This window comes from Papilio machaon, chromosome 8 (assembly GCF_912999745.1).
Source record: "Papilio machaon chromosome 8, ilPapMach1.1, whole genome shotgun sequence".
Lineage (NCBI taxonomy): Eukaryota > Metazoa > Arthropoda > Insecta > Lepidoptera > Papilionidae > Papilio > Papilio machaon.
Window position 1 is genome coordinate 771,462 of NC_059993.1, and position 20,315 is coordinate 791,776.

At 33.2% G+C, this 20,315-nt stretch overlaps 1 protein-coding gene across 3 annotated transcripts in view; it reads right to left on the reverse strand.

The window, feature by feature from the left end:
- LOC106716199 (angiotensin-converting enzyme) overlaps positions 1 to 20,315 on the reverse strand; it is a 39,675-nt gene that overhangs the window by 10,217 nt on the left and 9,143 nt on the right. The window contains exon 1 of one of the 3 annotated variants that reach the window (XM_014509669.2): positions 8,970 to 9,119. The exons of the other annotated variants lie outside the window; for them this stretch is intronic. The gene's annotated coding sequence lies outside the window, so the exon portion shown is untranslated. Of the gene's footprint in view, positions 1 to 8,969; positions 9,120 to 20,315 lie in introns of those variants that run through there. 3 annotated transcript variants of the gene reach the window in all.

Consider the following 20,315-nt stretch of genomic DNA (forward strand, 5'->3'; position numbering starts at 1 on the left):
CATGTTTTCACAGGTTACACTGCGGATGGAGTTGTGCCCTTTAAAGATGCCTGAAATAGTATGATAGGCAGCATCTCGTGCGAAATTACGAGCATCCATAAAGTTTGAATTATACTATACTACTGACTATAGTCATTAGTTACTAGTTAATGACTGATGGATATTAGTGCATTACCATACAAGGTAATACAAGGTACAAACAACTATAAGATAAGATGTATGACAGGAATAGGTTTTTAGTTATCTTAATGTGTATACCTTTTATGTCAGAGATTGCGATGCTTGTATAGAATTTTTTAATAAAAAACAAACAATAGAACCCAAATAAATGTTTTAATAAATCGATCTTCATTTGATGACAGGAATAATATTTTGGACTCATAGTAATGGAAAACAATACTAATGCGCTCTTCTATCACATATTGCATTTGAATAAAGAATAAATTAAGCTACTCCAGGTTTAGTTTTTGTTTTTGGAACGAAGTTCCTTATCGCGCGTTGTGAAAGGGGGCTAGACGGAAAAAATTCTTACGAAAAGTTGTCACGACACTTACACGAATGAGCGCTACTTCACCATGGCAACGACGTGACAATATAATATAACGAAAATTCATAGAAATAAAATGTACTTCTTGTGAAGACTTAAGTTTTTTATTCATAGAATAAACATTGGTTCCTTCACTAATTAATTGAAAGGAACTTCGTTCCATCCGGGTGTCCCTTGACACCTCTCAAGTTTTTATTTTATAATTATAAGGTGGTAAACCAGCAAGAGGCCTCTAGGATTCACCGGAATAACGAAGCGACAGCTGCTCATAGACATCTGCACTTGCAGATGCCTTGCCTTTAATTGACGGAGGAATTGCACGCACAGAAAGAGGTTATATCCCCTTCTCATCATTTCCTTATAAGAAAAAGGCGGGAAAAGAACGTGGACTTAGATTTGGCCTACGTCGGGCACACTCATATAACTAAACGCGGAAATGCTTCCACTTCACGCTTCTGAGTTGCTTCTGTGTTGTCGTGGTATTTTATTGGTCGAGCTGGTCCATTCGTGCACCCAACAAATATTGTTGTAGGCTCTACCAATGCCGCGGGGTCACGGAAGCAAGCTCACGCGTTCCCGTGGCCCCGCCATAATATGTCAGAGGGCAGTCAGGTTTTAGTGGGTATTCCGGTCGCCTTCTGCGACCGGCAAGTCCCACACTCCTGACTTTAAAAAAAAACTTGAGAGGTGTCAAGGGACACCCGGATGGAACGAAGTTCCTTTCTATTAATTAGTGAAGGAACCAATGTTTATTCTATGAATAAAAAACTTAAGTCTTCACAAGAAGTACATTTTATTTCTATGAATTTTCGTTATATATTGTCACGTCGTTGCCATGGTGAAGTAGCGCTCATTCGTCGTTAACATACTTACTATAGCAAAAAGTGTCGTGACAACTTTTCGTAAGAATTTTTTCCGTCTAGCCCCCTTTCACAACGCGCGATAAGGAACTTCGTTCCAATAAAATAAAAAAAGGCTCTACCACTGCTTAAGTTCCGATCACTCTTGGACAGAATATAAACTATAGTATACTACATATTATAATTTATAACAAACCATCATAATCTGTGTAATCACATTTAGCACATACATAATTTAACTAATTCAATTTTTTTCTACGGCTGTCACATAACGAACGATAAGAAAAAAGATTGACACGTGATATATTTATGATAATATGCAATTTGAACTTATTTTTCTTTCACGTGACATTCGCCTCATTAAGAAATAAAAAATAAACCAACACGCAATTCATTTGGTTTAAAAACCTTGTATTAAACATTCACAAATTATATTACCTGTTAAATATTCTCCTATTACTTATATACGAGTATATGTCATCTATACGAAGAAAAATTTGTTATTGATTTGGAAGAAACTTTCAAAGAAATTATTTAATTTACTACCGAAACACCTGTACCCTGTACGACATATTGCCATCCCTTTCATTGTCCTTGTGAAATAGGAGACAACAACATTAAACATAGCAGTGGTAGTAAAAGCTAACAATGTTTGACGTCATAAGTCAAAACAGTCACATGTTTTTGTTTTTGCAAAAAGATCATTAATCGTGGGTTTCTGAGACCAAGATTAAATTTTAAAACATATTGTTATCTTTGTTTTGTCAAAGATAATGACAGGGATGATATGTTTTATACAGAGATTATATTCTCAGAAACCAACGGTAAATAAATGCAATACGGTTTCTACAATAATGTAACTTAATGTAGGAGATTTATAAACAAAAATTGACCCGAAACAACAAGTTACATGGTTTCGTTAAAAAGTTATTTACCTAATAGTGTGATAATAATAACTCAAGGCAACATAAAAGGTTTAAGAAAAAATACATTTTTAACGTAATTTTGACATCAACTGTTTGAAAATAATATCTCCGATAGAGTGATACCAACAATAATAATTGAAACTACTATTGCTTTGGAAGTCAAATCTGGGGGAACAGCAATGCCCACGTCCGGACAAGCATAGCCAATCCATCTTTACTTCGAAACAATATTATCTTACTAATATTAGTGTTGACGATGGAATCAAAGCCTTTCATGATATTGTACATTAATTCTATTTGTCTTTTAACTGTATTGATTTTGTACCCTTTAAATATGTTTCTTTGTGTATTTGATATGAATTTGTACTCTGTATTAATACCATAACGTACCGTTTTATTATCTGTGAAATATTGAATATTACCAAGGTAGTTAGAGAAAATGTTTGTACATTTGAATTTATAAAAATAAAGGAATCGCAAGGTAGTCGACACACAGTACAGTCTCAACCCAGCCTTCGGACAGCGAACTGTGCGCACCGTATTGAAAACTTCGTGTTTTATTCCTCTCCTCATCGCCGCCATCCTCTACAAAAATTGGTCGCTTCGAGCCGAATCCTTAATCAGTGGCAACATTCTCGTCGAGCGTACTGTATATTTTTTCGCGAGGATACCATGGATACACTGGAGGGTTCACCTAATATGGCGATGGAGGAGACACCGCGCACAAAGAAATATTCGTCAGCGTATATTGCGCGACGGATGCAGCTGGAGCTGGCAGCTGCACAGGCGAAGGCTGCAATCAAGATGCACCTCGCCAAGCTGGAAGCGGAATTGGCACGCTTGATGGCAAAGGACAAAGCCGACGACGCCCCAGCACATAACCAGTTCGAAGGCAGCAAACGTGAGAGGAACAGCGCTAGTGAGTGGTTGGAGAATAGCCAAGTCCAGACTTCGGCAGCCTTCGAGCCTCGAGCTCGGAACCTTCCAACAGTCATTAGCAGCGAACCGTTACCCCAAGATGACACGTCACAGGATGAAGATGACAAGCATGTACAGAAGGAAACTACGAGTCAGCTCTGCACAGCACGAGAGGTCAGTAACTTAACCTGCCAGGCGATCACCCCAGGTAGTCTGCAGAATAACAGCGGCCGTTACAATAAACGGCCACATTTTAAAATTGAATACAAAGAACCATTTGAAAAATTGAAGTTTAATAAAGGTGATGCAAAAATGACCGTTATTAAAATATTTTATCGCACGACGTCTCCGAGAATGATGCAGAACATGGTGTGTGCAACAAAGCAGCGCGCATGCCAGCCGCCGCGTACCAAGACACCCGGTCCCAGCCGCCCGCGCCGCCGTGGTTCCCGCCGACGAGCACAGTCGTCATCATCCACGCAGGTCACAATGGACCACATAGCAGCGCGTAAGCAACATAAAACAATGTATTATTTATTGTGGCTAAAAGTGATAGAAGTGTCATTACGCGTTTCATCAGTTTTTATTATTAAAATGTATAAAGCGAACAAAGTCAAAATGCGTTAAGAGAATTTGTATGTGTTCAGTCTAATTATTTGTAATTTTTAGTTGTAACATCTTTTTTTCTGAATTTTATTTACCGTTGTTAAGTTTATTGATTTCTATTGAATATTTTTTGTTAAATAGTTATAAATATCATGTACGTATACATCTATTTAGTAGGCGAATATTGCATTTTTACAAATCGCATTGCATTATACAAATAATTTTGTTAACAGAATGAACCTTATGTGTCTTTAAATAATGGTTAATGTTAATTAATACTGCGGTCGCACTCACTCACCAAATCGTTCATTTATCGTTCACTGTAATGGCGAGCACAACGAATATGCAACTTCATGTAAACAAGTTATGAACAAAATTCTTATTGTTAAAAATCTATTGAAATGTCATCCTTATCACTCTGAAAGTAAAGCTCATTATTGTGAGTACGATACTGTAGATTATTCTTTTCGTAATGTGTAAGTTTGTAAAGGTAACATTTTGACTGAATGTATTGATGATGCTTTGTTTACTTAAATTTTATCTAACAATTACTTTAGGAAATATAGCTGTGATTATGCAGAGAGGTACAGCAGAGAAACAAAAAATGAACGCAGCAGATAATTAAGGTCAGTGTTGCACTAAATTATTTTTTGTTTTGATTTTCATCATGATTCAATTATTTTATTTTTTTGTTTTTCTATTTAACGTGATGCAGCGGTGATGTACTTGCACGCATGTACTCATTGCGAATGAATGACATGTCTAAGCAAGGTTTATGTTTTTTACGTAATATATTTTATTTTCCGCAAACTTTGAATCTTAAAATCTTGAAAACTAAATTGCATGCTTACCCTAAAGCCGTAAAGATTGCGTAAAGATTTTAATCTTACAAGCGACTCATTATTTACTATTCGTTTTTGAATCATTCACTTCTTTGATTAAGGTATTTAATAGCGACATATTATGTAAGCCATGTCGACGCAATGTTTAGTTTTTCATAATGTTTATTTTATACCTTAGCATTAGCATTCTGCTACTAAGTTACTAATGCATAAGAATACACACCCGGAGACCGTAACATATTGAAGAATAGTTTTTTATAAAGAAAGTATTTACATTTATTTTTTCTTGTAACGATTTACTTAACTACAGTGATAAATATTTTTAAATTTAATATTTTGCCATTAATATTTCTTGCAATTTTTATTATTGCTGACTACAGGTATATTAGATTATTAATTAAACTACAGTGGATAGATTCCAATGCCGTGAGATATTAATAATATATCTTACGCACAAATGATTAGGTAGTGATTTACTTTGTTTTTCATGTTTACCTTCTTTAATTAATTTATTAATAAGATCTTTGGTTATTTCCACTTGATCACAATAACTGAAATTGTCGACAACAGTGAGTTGTTTTAAACTAACTAAACAATTTCAGTCAAATGATTAAATTGTTGTGGTTGTTAATACAGTTTTATTAAACTTCTTTAATTGGGTCAATATTTAGTAATTAAATGAGACCTAGTTCCGATAGATAGATATGTCTAAAATTTGGTACACATTTTGTTGTGATGATAATACATTATTTTGCTAGTTGGTGTTGGTTTATTACTTTGAGGTTTAATATTTTTGATCAAATTTGTTTTGTAATAATTTTGAATATCTGTCATGAATCAATATGACACAGGTCAATGATTACCTGGTCTGCAACAAGATTCTCCTTTACCAGAATTTGTAATACGTCTGGAATTTTAATGTTAAAAAATAAAATTTTTTCGGATTTTTGAGATACTGAAATAGAAGTTTATTCCCAACCATTATAAAATAGCCTGTACAAGTATAAATAGGTTTTAGCAAGTAGTAGGGAAAGTAAAGTACCAGTGAATCTGATAGAAATTCATGATTACTTGCACAGATCTTTTTGCAGTTTAGTATTCTCTAAAATGTAACATGTAACGTGAACATAGATAACAAACTGTTAACTTGTTTAAAGTTTAGTTCGATTCATTCGAGTTATGTTTTCGTGTATTTCTTAATTTTAATACTTTTATATATCAAAAGACGGCAAACGTGCATACGGCCATAGAAATCCACAATTGCAGATGCATTGCCTACTTTTAATCAACGTAGAAGGAGACGCACAGAAAGAGCATTTTATCTCGTTCTTTGAGTTTACTAAAAGATCCGTATATTTACTTTATCATGATCCGAAATATCTTGTTCAAGGCTAATAAGACTGTTAGTAAAGCCTATACAGATGATTGTTAAAATAAACTTGCTTTGTTTTGTTTCCGTGTTATATTTCGGTGTTGGAGCACCTAATATAAAATGAATTAGCATCAAACTTAAAGGAGTGAGAAAAAGATTTTTGCAGACCAGTGTAACATGATTTCTAATTCCACTTAAAACAGGTGGTCTTTGACAGCTTCATCAACACATAAACGCACTTTGCGATGCTTTGTTAGAAGCATACGTAGCTGTTCTGTCCTGGCGTTCCAACGTGTTGATGGTAAAGTATTATGTTTGATTACCACTCCGGTCGGAACATCAGCAGCACTGATAGCTGCACTTGAGGCGAGCGCACTCCCGACGCTGACCGATGTCAGCACAGCATGGCGCCCAGGGTCTGCGCTGCGCATCTACGTCTGACCGAGGTAAGTTTGTGAACTAACTAACCTGATCACCATTGAACTTTTTGAATTATATTGTATTTGTATTAAATAAAGCAATAACAGTAGGGATTTTCTGATCATCTTAATACATGGCGCAGTGAGTGCGGCACTAGTCGGATTAGGTCTGGCACTAGTCGGATTAGGTCTGGCACTAGTCGGATTAAGTCTGGCACCTGGTCACTCAGGTTGTCTGCCTGGATGATAGGTCGATAGCACATTGATGTAGTGCTGAGGAGTCAGCACTAGGGGGCGGTGTTGACGATGGAATCAAAGCCTTTCATGATATTGTACATTAATTCTATTTGTCTTTTAACTGTATTGATTTTGTACCCTTTAAATATGTTTCTTTGTGTATTTGATATGAATTTGTACTCTGTATTAATACCATAACGTACCGTTTTATTATCTGTGAAATATTGAATATTACCAAGGTAGTTAGAGAAAATGTTTGTACATTTGAATTTATAAAAATAAAGGAATCGCAAGGTAGTCGACACACAGTACAGTCACAACCCAGCCTTCGGACAGCGAACTGTGCGCACCGTATTGAAAACTTCGTGTTTTATTTCTCTCCCCATCGCCGCCATCCTCTACAATTAGAAATGCGAATGTTTAGATGGATAGATGGATGGATGTTTGATGGTATCTCCGGAACGGATCTTGATGAAATTTGGCACAAATGTCGAACGTAGTCTGGAAGAACACATAGGCTACTTAATAAGTTTTTTTATTAATTCTACGCAGACGGAATCGCGAGCTACAACTAGCGTTGCCAGGCGTACGGATGAAGCCGGACATAGGTAGGCTTTTTGATTGCGTGTCCGGCCAAAATAAACGGTTTTCCGGCTTTTGTTAGGCTTTTTATATTTCCCAAACGAGAGTGTACCTATTAATACTGAGACAAAATCCTACATAATATAGGGTCTCCGACCTTTCTACCCAAATGTCCGGCCAAACTGGCTGGTTTGTCCGCCTAGTAATTTTGGCGACCTGGCAACCCTAGCTACAAATAGTATGACATAAGTATGAATCGAAGAATTGATTAAAAAAAATCATATATTTTCCTTAAATGCATCAATAATTAATGAATTCAATTAAAAAATAAATATTAATATATGTGATTTATTACATGCTTGTAATTGTAGTTAACCAGGTAAGACTTAGCATCTCATTAAAAAATAGAACAAACACGTGTCTAATATAATTATCCGTTTTTATGACAAACGTTGTATAATAAAAATTGTCAATTGTGTGTAAATTTTGGTTTGTTCCACTTTGATCACTTGAATGATTACATCTGGTTGATCCGATTAGAATAAACCGTTATTTTTTCACGTAATTACGTACAACTTAAAGGTTATTATTTTTAAATTATTCGATAGATGAATCAATTATGTTAAATGAAGTTAACTCAAAAACAGTTGTAATCGCTTATAACATTGGTTTAAACAACATATAGTTTATGACGAGTCGTAGCTCTCGGATGAGCGCTATAAAACCTTATACATAACATTGGTTATTATGACTGGATATTTTCGGTCCCTTCGATGTCGCTATACCCGGTTGTAACTGTATATAATTATAATACAGCTAAACCTTTATAGTTTTTCACTCATAACTATAAACAACTGATATGACTGATTTAGTTATATTTTACTTTAACTAACAGACAATTAAAACAATCGTTTAATATTTCTTTGATAAAAATTACGAGTAATTACAATTTGTTATCTAGTAATTAGATATAACTGTAATTATAAAATGTTTGTCATAAATCACGCCTGTTTTACTATTGTTAAGATTATTACTTATTATTTTTACATTGTAGTTTTTTTATTTATCCCATTTATAAGAAAATGCTTAATCTAATATATAAAATTCTCGTGTCACAGTTTTCGTCACCGTACTCCTCTGAAACGGCTTGACCGATTCTCATGAAATTTTGTGAGCATATGGAGTAGGTCTGAGAATCGGCCAACATCTATTTTTTCATACCCCCCAATTTTAATATGCGCGCGGACGGAGTCGCGGGCGACAGCTAGTCATGTTATAAATTTTAACTACATTTTGTACTCATATAATACTAAGAAAAATAATTAAAAAAAAAAAACGGAATCGAACTCTAGATGACACATTAAATTTACGAAATCGACAATAATAATCATTTCTGCGAAATGTTTAAGTTTTTAATGCGAAACATAACATAAAAATGTCATCATCTTAAAGTTTTTTTTAATTCCATAAGTAGATACGAAGAATAGATATGATTCGTGCAAAAAAAAAACACCAATAAATAAAGAGGGACAAAACATAATTATACTGATTATCATACAATTTGCATTCACTACGAGAATTGGCACGATTAGGTTACGAAAAATAAATTTCTCAATCATTCCATTGATAACTCAATAAAAAAAAAGAAATAAATACATACGGAATCAACGTCGAACTCGTAAGAAATAAGGTTAGGGAACTTCGCGGTTCGAACTTCGATTTAACACAACAATTGGTTAAATACAACAATATTTTCGGGCCGGCGCCGTGTCGGCCGGCCGATGACTGGCCAAACTGAACGACGCGAGCGCTGCCTCGACCACTACACACATACATGCATACACACACACTAGCACTTGGTAAGCACTACGTCGACCATAGATCCACTAAACAGACACTTGATGAGCGATCGTAGTAATTGTGCAGCTTTTTGTGAACATTTAAACTGTTCTCGGAAAGTGTCAAGATAATGTGATCGCCTGACACTTGACGTAACCGATGGTTACTACTGCCCAAACACAAATAGATTCGCTAAAAATTGATTTCTTGGTTTTCTTAGGTGTGGTAGTGATCAAGTAATCTTTAAATAATTAACTAATACACGTCTAGTTATGACAGACTTGTATATTTTTATCAAATTACCCAATACAGATTCTAAGTTGTTACATTAACAACTTTCCGTCTGCACTACTGTGAATATATGAAACAAATTAACTAGTAGTTTCAAAACAAAACATCTCTACAACCCCTTTTTATCATATAGCTAAAAATTCAGGCGACATTATTGGAAAAATAATCACAAAACTGCCTACGCTTTGAAGCTTCTTACATCTAAGTGAGAGGCGAATATGTGTATGTGTGGGTGACATGCGACAACTCGCAACCGGACCATCACTGCGCATGCGCTGGTACAGTCGCGGTCGTAATTGATGACATGCTCACTGTGATTCAGTGATTAAGTCAATTATAAATTTCTTTCTACTTATTAATCGTTTTTTCATTGCAATCTTATCGCATTAAGGTACTTCCTTAATAAATCCGGAGCTAATAATTGCTTACTAAGAAATTACTTTTGTACGTTCTCATTTTAAAAAAGTTTTAAAAAGAAGACATTAATAGGAAATTAATGAAAAAGAAATTGTTCAGACAGCATTTAAAATTGCTTGACAGCTCTTTAATTGAAATACAGTCAAAACCGTTTATGGCGACATCGTTTAGAACAACATACCGGTTAAATTGACCAAAATCAAAGGTCCTGGCTGAATGTTATATACATATCTTTCCTATTAATACCTGTCACCGGTTGTTACAACTATCGGTTTTTACGACTCAATATGAGTAGTCCCTTCGATGTCGTTATAACAGATTTTGACTGTAGATTGATTTTATATTTTTAACCCTTTAAAGAATCGAACGCAAATTTATAAATATAAAAAACGCTCGACTCGACTCGAAACTACTCTTCTACACTTGGAATTATGTCAAAGGTTATAAAAGGTATATAAAAATCATACTTAAATATATACCTCGGCGAAAAACATTACCTATCAGTCGAACATTTAAGTGTATCACAAAAAAAACATACATATATTTTTATGAGTAAATTTTATGTGACAGTACTGACGGGCACGTCCATTTGCGAGTTGACTCATCAGGTAAGTGGCTACAGGTATACAACGGTACACGGCGTGTTTAAATTAAAAGTATCAAGATTACACACGCCGCGTAACATTTCGCGGTTGGTTTTTAAACGTCGTTTTACATTTTATGCATGCGTTTTACATTATATGTTTTTTTAAGCTTTTGCCTTGTATCTAGTGTACTTTTTTTTCAAACACACAAAAAAATTATTCATTTATTTTTACCTTTTGATTTAAATTAATTAGTAATGAATTGAAAATGAGATGAAAATTTTTTACAAAAGAAAAATCTTTGCTTTTTTCAAATGAAGCTTTTTGTTTTGCCTACAGGTGGAAACAGTATACAAATTTGGTTTTTATTTATTAATATAATAAAATATAAGGTGTCTTTATTTTCTTACAGCATTAAAATAACTATTATTAAGCGTAGTTTTAGAGTCCCATAACTTCAACGATAACTAATAGTCTTGCAAGGAACCACTTTGCCCACGTCGTGGGAAAACACGACTTTATGTTTTTATTATCCATTCGTTCAACAATGGTGCGGACCATTGTTTAATATTTTCGACTACTAAGGATAACGTGTCATCATTCATACATATTTCTATGTAGATATCTGTACTGTTTGGTTTACATTCTACAAATAGTAATTTTACTATTACAATAATTACGAATAAGTGTGTGTAATACGAAATGTGTAACACGAATAAGTGTAATAAACACTTTTTAAACTTATTACGATTGGTAAAATTAAACAATTATTTGATATCAACCACAACAAACAACATAGACAAGTTATTAATTTAATTTGACTAAAACTTACAGCAGTGTTTGTCGAACGTATAACACAAGACGTTATCTATGCGGTAATTTTTTACTCCGCAAGAACAACTAGCGTGTTTACATTCTGAGGATCCAATAAAATAACGGAATGTTTAAAAAACATCTAAGTTGTGTTTTTAATGCAACTTTAAATTAGTTAGGCCTTGTGCACACCAAGCAACGTAAATTTTTGAAACCCGACGGTTTAATCTTTAAGCGACTTTAATGACTGAAAGGTTCGTATAAAGCGCTGGTCGTCGACATTTCATCTGTCATTACCATATTCAGTCGCTACTATACAATTTTAGTTTCGACGATTTACTTTCCTTTGTGTACGAAGAACCTTATTTTGACAAAAATTTCATGTTTATTTTTAATTGATTGGATTTAGACAATGTATTAAACGTAATAGATACCAGAATAAAAACGTATTTAATAGAGGTTGCTGTCTAAATGAAGGTGAACTAAAAAGTAAAGGAATTTATAGAATGTATAAAATCTGAGGTATTGACTCACATTTGACATTAAACTTTAAACAATAATTTTATCTTTCATTTACATTGCCATTTACGAATGACAATAACAAAGTTTGCCGCGTAGTAACTATGTAAATTACAAAATAAATTACTGGGCCTTTGTAGGACGAACAAGTAATGGAATTTAGGTTAGAATAGATAATCCTCAGCAATCCAAACACATGAATATGTTTTCAAAACGCATAAATTTAAAGAAATAAACTTTGTAGTATCTATCTATATATATAAAAGAAAGTTGTGTTAGTTACACCATTTATAACTCAAGAACGGCTGAATCGATTTGACTGAAAATTGGTGGGCAGGTACCTTAGAACCAGGAATAGGACATAGGATAATTTTTACCCCGTTTTCTTTTTCTTTCTTTTTTTATTCCGCGCGGACGGAGTCGCGGGTAAAAGCTAGTTAAGGATAAAAGTTATTCTCTACGCCATTATTAATGCATCAAACCAGACTCCATAAAAAGATAAACTATTGAGAACCTCGATCTTGATAAAAATAACATGAACCGAAGTACTGCGTAAGTAACTTGCATAAATAAGAGTGCTGTTAATCGCAAGTTTTTGTTTTAACTAGTTACAAGTTAAACTCATAAAACAGCAAATTGATTTAAAAGTTCTATACTATAATTTAAGACATTTAATTAACTTTATACTAAGTCAAATCTGTCTGCCTACTTTAAAATATTGAATAACGAATAATTCTATTTTCCAAATTGGAGAGAAATATTTTCTTTTTTTGTTTAATACTCTAGAAAAAATGAAATGCAAAATAAAATCAACAATCTCATACAAGAACGCGGAGGAATTAAAACCATAAATATAAATATGTACAAGGTTACAATCTCCTTAAACGGAATTCAAGAACAGAACTGTGTACCTATATGATCTAACGCACCTTCAGAAACGTTTTTGAGTGGAGTTAATAATGTCTCTAATATCTCAGCTTGTCTGTCTTGTTTTGTATTTTTAAAATTTTAAAGTTTTTTTACTTATAAATAAATCGTAAAAATAAACATTTGTCGCACTCAACGTTATTAATTAGTTACAAAAAAATCTTTGAATTTTGATACATTTTTCGATTCAATATATATAAAGAAAGTCGTGTTAGTTACACTTTTTATAACTCAAGATCGGTCGAACTGATTAGATGATGAGGTAGCTTAGAGCTAGGAGAAGGACATAGGAAATTTTTTTATCTTGTGTGATTTTTTTTATTCCGCGCGGACGGAGTCGTTGGTAAAAGCTAGTATATTCTAAAACAAGAAAATGCAGGTAGCATTATATATAGTTTATTTAGTGTAAATAAAATTACAAAATCTTTTTCTCTAACTGCAGCCAAAAGATGGCGCTATTTCATCTATTAGTTACTGTGTTCGGATTTTTTTTAATTAAAGTTTTTAATATATAGTATATTTTAATTAACAATCAAATATAGTGTAGTGGCAAACAATAGTTCATTGACCCAATCAGCGGTCAATGTTCGCCATTATACGTCACGTTATGACTCCCGCACCATTGACAACGTCAAACACACCCATTCACTTAACTACACACTTGATTGCGAATACGTGACGAGAATTATAATTAATATGCAATATTTATTATTCAACGTCAGCAAATATATAATAAACTTTATATTTTACAGATGAGAAATAGTCACGTATTAATTGTTTACTCACTTTAGCTTGAATTAATTAACTCCAAATACTAAAAGTATTCCTATTTTGGATAGGCTTCGAACTCCTCTATGAGGGCATATATGAGCTGAGTACATTATATACTAAGTTTAAATAAAAAAGTGTTAATTTGTATTTGAAATAAAAAAGTGTTAATTTATTATTTACCACGCTAGGTTTCATACTAGAGTTGCATTCTAGAGACACCGAGGGGCTCAGAGCCTACCCTAAGTTAGAGGTGACTAAATTATAGTCAACCACACTGGCCCAGTACGGTTGACTTTTTATATCTTTGAATGTTTTTCTCATATAATATGTGTAGGTGCAGGGCCAATTGTACATATGGAAATTAGAAAAACAACTGGCGGGATTCAAATCTAAGACCTGCAGGTTGCAAGTTAAGCCACCGACGCTCTTTAGAGACATACTCTAAGGTTATTTAAATCTGCAATCTCATGTTTTTAAGTTTTGGAAAGTATCATAATGAGCAACATTCGAACATTGTATATTAGACGTAGAATACATTATAAGTAAATGTGTGAATAATTTCTGTACAGAGAATTTAGTGAATAATAATACTCAAGTGAATCTTATCTGTAATGGATTTGTTCTCCGTAGTTACTATTATTTCGTTGTTGTAATGAATGGCAACTACTACTGTATTAAAATAATTTAATCTAATAGTATGTTGATAAGTATTAAGTTACCAATATCAAATTATTTTATTATGATCGTTTTATATTTCATTTTCAATGTTTTAATTTATTTATTTTTGACCTTCTTGCCTGTAAGAACCGTTAATTATGCGCCAACTTTTGAATGACTACAGTATTAATGGTGAATTTATGGTTTAATTTTTTATAAAACCTTTTGTGAAAGTCGTATATTTTTATAAAACATTTCGTATCTTTAGAACTTCACTCAGGTTTAAATTAATAATTTACATAGCTTTGGGCGACATCTATAGTATCATAACTATAACATTTAGCATAACCTAAGATGTGGTTTTGATATGCAATAATAGATGGCAGCACTGAACAATAAAAAATTGAAGTTTTAAATAAAGATCAAGGACTCAGAAACTCACGGTTAGCAAAATACACAAAATATAGAACTTATCCGAACCACGACTATTTATAAGAACTTAGGATTTAACTTACTCAGACACCTAAAAATTACCATGAAATTAAATGTGGATTGTGTGAAAGAGGATATGCAGAAGAAGGGGTGAATTCAGATACGAAGGCAGATAGATATGTATGGAGGAGTAGTACATACATCGCTTCTGCGAATAATTCAAAATAATCATTAAACAAACATATTTGTATAACATCAATTAAACTAAATGTAGCCGACATACGTCTAGGTCCGATGTGCGATAACGTGCGTGCAACCGTTGGCAAGATAATTAGCGCGATGAATGGAGACTCCAGCCTCCACACTAACATAATCCCTCACCGGCCTTCAACTCTTGGGCTATTGTTATACAATGCACACAGGATCTGTACGCATTCGACATAAATATATTTATACATATGTTCGTTGTTATTGTTTTCTTATAAAATCATACAGCCTCAAACGCCGCCACGACCCCATAACAAGCTAAAAGCTGCATCGCAGAAAGTGATTGATTCTCTGAAATAAATAAATCTATGTTCAAATTTTTCAATTAACAGACCGCGTGGTCGGTGGCCTGTGTGTCGATCCTTAATGGTAAGGAGAACTTATAACTGATAAAGTCGAGACACTTTGGTCAAAAATTGAATAAGCCATTCAATGATTTTATGTTAAATAATGTATTTTAAAGTTCAGAAAACATGTACAGGCTGATTTCTTATATAACTCGTTAAATACATAACTAGCTGCAGTAATGTGCATTATTGTTATAATAACCAGATTGCATGACATCTTTGTATCATGACTTGCACAAGGGCGATGTTGCAGTTTAACATTCCAGAATATTCTTCGTCTATCTTTATGCTAACAAAATTTAGAATCAAAACATGATAGAGAGGTAGGTAGGGTTGCCAGATCGCCAAACCTACTAGCCGGACAGACCAACAAGTTTGGCCGGACATTTGGGTAGAAAGGTCGGACACCATATATTATTTAGGATTTTGTCTCAGTATTAATAGGTACATTCAACGCTAGAGGTAGGCATTATCCTTAAAGCAATATACTTGCCTTGGGTGTAAGATAAATAGATGCTGCGCATGATAATAGATGGCGTTAAATGGCTTTACAGTCCCTGTGGTAAACATCTTAATTCAATTTTAAAAAAATATTTACAACTTTAAATAACAAAATAAGGTAAGGTAATTCTGAATGAGTAGTGAGAACAACAAATTAATCTTCACAGCCCACTTTAATCTGCTACACCATAGGATCTGCAGATGCATTACCGGCCTTTGAGAAAGCGGTACGCTCGTTTCTTCTTTGCTTTTTAGCTGACTTCAAAAAGAAGGAGGTTATCAATTCGACTGTATTTTTACAATGAACATATTGTAACTAAACATAATTATAGTTTGTCTTCTTACTACATTGCGTATGTAAACATGTTTTAATTAAATCAATCTTGAACTGTTCAAAGTTGTTTAAGCATCTGATAAAGAGTAAACATAAATGTACAGATAAAAACATTTCTTAGTGGCATCTAGTGGCAGACCTGTGAAATACCCATGAATAAGTTCGAAAAGAGCGTCGGTGGCTCAGGGGTTAAGCACTTGACTTGCAATCTGCAGGTCCTGGGTTCGAATCCCGCCATGTACCAATGTGTTTTTGGTTTTGCGTGGTTGACTATGGCCTAGTCACCCCTAACTTGGGGTAGGCTCCGAGCCCCTCGGTGGGGACGTATAGTGAGCTGATGATGATGATGAAGTTCGAAAAAGAAGTACATTACACAAAGCTAATCTTAAAAGTTATACAACACATCACGTAAAACAGATAACGAAAAAATATCAGCCTAGATTTTGTTTATATTTGAGTTAATTGTACATCTATGTGACCTGAATTTTGTATAATTCATTTTTATTTTTAACGTAGTTACCTCTTCAGTGAAAATGAAACTGCGACTGCATTAAGTCGCGCGAGTGGAAATTGTATGTAAGTTTAAAAAGGATGTCATTGTTTGAATAAAAAACTAGCTTTGACAGTGAGGGAAACCTTGTCCTTCCCTTACAATAGAGCGGCCGAGGTATGCGAATCTGCCATAACAAGCTATTGTTTCTGCTGTACGAGAATGCTGCATTAAGGAATAATTAAATAAGATCATAACAAAATGAATTTCCCGTCTGAAAGGATACTATTAGGTATGCAATGGATAGTTCCATTGTGACCTCTGGTATTATAAACGATTTCTCCGATTTTGATGTGTAACTTCTCATTTGATTCATATTTTCTCAAAGTAAAGAGGTAATGTCAGTGAGGCTTGTTGGTTTTTTTAATTTATTACTACTTTATATTCAACTAGCTGTCGCCCGCGACTCCGTCTGCGCGGATTTAAAATTAAACTTAATTATTAGCTTGTATTCTTCTAGGCTATAGGTACATCTGTGCGAAATTTCATCAAGATCCGTTGAGATAACTTCTAACAAACATACATACATCAAAACTTTCGCTTTATAATATTATAGTACTAGTAAAGAACTCTGATATAAAATGTAGATGGTGTATAAAAGGTAAACGATAAACCTGAATTAACGCTCAACCAATTGCTCTAGTGTTTTTCAAACTGGGTCAGTGAGGTTGACCTAATTCCTCAAGTCCCGCCTTATATTTTATAAGAAGTTTTTCATTTATTATTAATACCTTTAAACGAATTAAATAGTAATAATAGAATATATCCGTTAATCCACTTACCCTGAAGAAGCATCTCCGACTGGTCTGAAGTAATCAATACCTAGACCGAAATTACACTTGAAATAAAGCATAATCTTTAATTAATAAAACTTTGTAAGTATGAATGTTTAGATGGATGGATGGATGCATGTTTGATATAAGTTACCTCCGGAACGGCTCAACGAATATTGATGAAAATTGGCATAGATGTAGATGTCTGAAAGAACACATAGGATAATATTTTTTTTTAATTCCGCGCGGACAGTGTCGCGGGCGACAGCTACCTGTAATAGTTTATTTTTGGTGTCGGGGGAAATCTTCGAAAGATATCTTAGGCGCCTCTTTATATTCAACTCTGGCGTCTGCGGCGCCCCCTAATGCCCGCCCTGGGCGTTCGCCCCACCTGGCCTTACTCTAACGCTTGTTTTTATACAATGTATTCTTGACAGTGGTTTTTGTAAGATGATGCATATGCACTTAGGCAGAAAAGTATATAAAAGTTTCCTACATTTGTGGTTTAACAATACATCTATATCTTCTATATACTCGTATATAAAAGAAAGTCGTGTTAGTTACACTATTTATAACTCAAGAACGGCTGAATCGATTTGACTGAAAATTGGTGGGCAGGTAGCTTAGAACTAGGAAACGGACATAGGATAGTTTTTACCCCGTTTTCTATTTTTTTATTCCGCGCGGACGAAGTCGCGGGTAAAAGCTAGTTTTATATAAAATCTTTACATACAGTATGGTTTATTTAATAAACACTTCACTACGTATGCGGAGGCTCGTGTAAAATAAATGTAAATACTCTATATTATGATATATGAAAGTCGTGCACCGAGCTACCTGCGTAATAAAACACAAGGCCGGGAAAATAAAACGTTTTTGTATACCGAGTTTTCGTTTCGTATTGATAGTCATCATTCATCGTGTATTTACATCGAATTACATTTATACATTTGTCATAAAACATCTTTAAATTAATTATTTTGATTTAATAATAACACTAATTGTTAATTAAAAAACCAATAAAGCCTACCTAGGGAATAATATGAATCGAATGAAAATCTCTCGTCAAAATCTGTTCAGTCGTTTATGGTCTAGGCAACAATTGAAGTACATTCAAACCCACAAACATAAAAAATTGCGCGAAAATATTACCCGAGTCATTCAGTCGGATAAAAATAGTCAGTAACAGTCTAGAAATGTTATTACCGTTCATTTGCAAACCAAAACACAAAACATATTTTTGTTATGTCTATTTTTAATGTCAATTCTAAGGTACTAAGTATTCCATAAGGAAGTTAATTGCTGGGTACTTAATAATAAAAACATTTGACTTTTTACTATATTGTTGATTGTTGTACACTTTTCAGGTGTAAAACTTCATAAACACTTGTTTGTATAATGTCTCAAATCTTTTTTAAAATTGTAAACTCTAAACTCCGTAAATCCATATCCTTGAAAACACCCTTACCCTCTTGTCAGTAGGGTAAAATTAGACGAATTTCATAAAAGTATCGTGTGATACAGGCGTTATATCAATAACTTACAAACAAATTAAATCATCGTCTAAAATAATTATAAGTGTATTTAAAACATAATTTATCAATACGAAATGCTTGAGCTTGGTCCCTTTCATGTAATTACGAAATTGTTCTCAGTTCACACAGATAGGACTTTCGTAACTTTGTAGGTATTTGTAAATTCTTTGATACTGTAACATAATACACATAATGGATTTTTTATTTATTAACAGTATAAGGTTCGATTAGCAATAACTTTTGTATAGCTAATATAAGAGTATATGCAAGTAAAGAAAGTAACTGCCACATTTACCGTGGGTTTCTGAGACCAAGAACTTCGTTTTATCATCTCTGTTTTGTCAAAGATAATGACAGGGATGAAGATATCTTTCATACAGAGATTTTACGGTTAGTCATTGAATAATTAATAAGCAGTTATTGACTGTAGGTTGGTCAGTATAAGTCAGTTTGCAAAAATAACCAGATTCATCATATCTTATGTTAGTTATGACAATCTGGAGAATAATACAGAGCTTCTAAGTTCTAAAAAGTAATTAAAACAAAGTAATATTAATATTCCCAAGTAATAAAAGAAGCGGCATAAGTTTAAAAGTCGTAAAAACTTGGTAAAAACGTATTTCTTTTTGATTTCACGGCGATCAAATTTCAAACTATTTTTTGTTCGCTTCTAAAGCTTTTGTTTATGATGACTGGCTTTCAAGAATTTTCTCTCAATTTTATGAAAGAATGTGAGAGTTTTTTGGTAAATTAAAAATGAAATCTACATTTAGACCTATTATTATGGAATAATAATACTTTTAAATATATTACAAATGCATCTAATTTTAATTTAGACTTAACCAATCACTAATTTTATTGCATAATTTAATTAAGATCTGCGTAATATTAAAAAATTACATAAATATGTATTATATTGTATTTATTTATGAAACTTATTTATATATAGAATACTTTACAACATTTCAAAAGAATAATAATAATTGCGTAAAATATAATTTATAAATGGAATATTATTATTACACAAAATTGTAAACGTCAGACAGAACTATACACCTATACTCGTAGTATTGTTATTAAAGATGGTAATAACTATGTAATTTATTTACGAAATGAATAATTAATATAATAAATTCATATTCACTTCCAAAATGACAGCTGTCACGGCGGTATAACACAAAGTGTCATCGACGACATCACAATCGTTGTCAAGTTGACGTATAAATTCTGACGCGACCCAATTTCTCGAATTCAAACTTATCTCTTAACAAAGTGATTAATTAATTAAATTAACGCTGTGAAATATTTCTTAATTAAACTTAATTGTTATGAAAATAGCATATATTTTTATTTTTTCGTAGATATTCAGTTTACACTTAATTTATTTGAAGAAAAGGTTAAACATAATTATTTGAAAGCAGCAGTTTTTCTTTAGATTAAAACTGGGTA